Consider the following 2,949-nt stretch of genomic DNA (forward strand, 5'->3'; position numbering starts at 1 on the left):
TCAAATCTAAAAGTTCAACGCAATCTTAATTAGAACCTCAAACAAGATTTTGGTTGAAACTTTTCTGATGAATTGATAATATAAGTGGAGTTGAGACAGGCCAAAAATAACCTAGACATTCTTGAAGAACAAGGCAGAATTGAGTGGCCTTATCCAAAGATCAGAATTGTTTATAGATCTGTAGTAATTAATATTGATATGTGGTATTTAAAATGGACAGATAAATAGAGCCATGGTACTTAATAGAGAGTACACAAACTAGCCCATACATAGGTAGATGCGTGATTTATGACACATGTGGCACTGCAAATCAAGAGTAAAAGGGCAGACTTTTCAATAAGTGGTTCACTGAGACAATCAGATATCCACATGAAGAAAAAAAATGAAACCCTACTCAACACTATACACAAACATCACTTGTAGGTGGATTATGACCTAACTGTGAAAGGCAAAACCACAAATATTTCAGAAGGAAATATAGAGAATATTTTCATTGCCCCAGGGCAGGGACAGATTTCTTGAAACAGAAAAGCACTAACCACAAGGAAAAGAATGATAAATTTGACTATGTTATAATTAAGTATGTTATAACTAAGATTTGTTCACAAAGCACGGCATAAAGCAAGAGAAAATACAAACAACAAAGCAAAGGACTATTTTGGCCACACATATAACCACCAATGGACTGGTATTTAAAACACATAAAAAACTCATTGGATCAGTAAAGACAAGATGGAAAATAGAATAGAAAAATGGTGAAAGAGTTGAACATGAACAGGCTTTTCACAGAAGAGAAAATCCAAGAGGTTCATAAACATGAGAATGTGCCCAAACTTAGTAGTGGTAAAAAACAGTAAATTAAATTCTGGCAATACTTGGTGTAGATGAAGATGTGCAGGAGCAGGAACTCTCTGTGTTACTGGTGGGATTGTAAATTGGTACAACCACTATAGAAAACAATTTGGCATCGTGTAGAAAAGCTGAAGATACGCATACTCTGTGGGCCAGTGATTCTGTTCTTGCATGTATACCCAAGAGACTTTTAAACATGAGTCCCATGAAAAATGTCCAAGAATGTTCATTGTACCATTGTTCATAATAAAAAGCTAAAAACAACCCTGGATGAACCCAGTGTTCATCCAGTGTAGAATGAAATAATCATATCATAATCACTTTGCTAAAATCATGCACTGGAATGCTAGTCAACAATGGAGACAAAAGATCTACAGCTACTAGGAACAACATGATGAGTCTCTCAAATAAATATGATACACAGTGAAAGAGGCAGGCCATAAAAGGGAGCATGCAGCATGATTCTGCTGATATAACTTCATATAAACTGTATTGTTTAGGGATGCATACAAAAGTTGTAAAGTCATATTAAAAAAAAAGCACTGAAATGATTATCACAAAGTCAAGATAACGACTATATCTATAGGGGAGGGTATGGTTTGTGATTGAGAGGAATACGGTGGATGTATTCTGGAAGGCTGGCAATGGTCTATTTCTTGACCTTCGTCCTGGTTACACGGGTGTTTGCTTTTATAAATTATCTAAACCTGGCAGATATATTTTATGCATTCCTCTATACCTCAGATTTGAAAAAAATGTTTCCTCCAAAAAATGTAATAGAAAGAAAAATATGTGATGTAGAAATTTTGATGAGGCTTGAATTGTTATGGATGAAAAACTTGATCTTTTAATCAAGAGATCAGCAAGTGTCCATTATCATTAAAAGAGGGGAAAGAAGGGATTACTTAAACTATAGGTATCCCATAATCTAGTCATCACTCTAAACCTTTCTCTTGCCAGATTAATTCACCCTGTATTTATATCAATTCCCAACTCACTGATGACAGACAAATTGAAGGATCATCATCAACATTAATAAGATCATTAGGCATCATAGGCCAAATACATTACAGTGAGACTAGGCCACCACACTTAAATGCAAGCAGGCACATTGGGGCTATTGGGCATGCAAAAGGCATCTGTGCCTTGTTCTCAGGAGAGTCCACTGCAGTAACTTAGGGTTTAACCTTATCACATTTAACTAGTACTCTTGTCCAGAGACCTCCGTGTGCTGGAGAATCTAGAGTAAGCTGAAGAATGTCCTCATCATGCTGTGAGATTGGACATAAAATTTACCATGGTGCAACCAATGGTGGAAGAGCAGAGTTGGTTTAGGTTGTGTACCTTATAGGGAGAACCCAGGAGTGGGTTGGGTTCTCCAGATTTCAATATAAATTGTTTCATCCTCCAGGCTTTGCATTTCTAGGCTGAACAGTGCTAATCTGCTTCGGCCCCACCTCTTACTCAATCTAGTCTCTGCACCAGCAGGACAAAAAATTTAACTATGCGACAAATTTTCCTAAAGACATTGCTCAAGACAGTTCTGGATATGGAAGCTTTCCAGGAAATTTTTTTAAAAGACAACCTTTTCAGTAGGAATTGGTGGCACTATGGTTGTTTAATCTTGACACATAGCGTATTCTCTCAGGAATTTTCTGTCATCCATTAATCCAGCCATCCATCCAGTAAACAATGTTTAATACAGGATAAGTGCTAACCACCATGTTTAGCACTGGGAGGGGCTGGGGGTGTGTTTATTTTGGTACATAAATCGGTAGTGAGGTACCGATTTATGTTGCATTTAGCAGATAGATAGCTAAGGTATTCATTCCAGCACCATTTCCCCTGTATCTGGGAAGACCTCCTTGATTTCCTACTAATATTAACTGTGGAACTTATTTATGTATACGAGGCTCTGCCCCTGGGCTTTCTATTCTGTTCTAGACACCCAGTACCAGAATATTTAAATCACGGTGGCGTTAAACACGCTTTTATATCTGATAGGGCCAGTTTCTGCGCATTGCACATTTTTTTTTTTTTTCCTTTCAGGAACGTGTTCGGGCCCGCGGCAGGGGGCGGGGTCGCACCTCCTCCGCG

This window comes from Orcinus orca, chromosome X (assembly GCF_937001465.1).
Source record: "Orcinus orca chromosome X, mOrcOrc1.1, whole genome shotgun sequence".
NCBI classification, from domain to species: Eukaryota; Metazoa; Chordata; class Mammalia; order Artiodactyla; family Delphinidae; genus Orcinus; species Orcinus orca.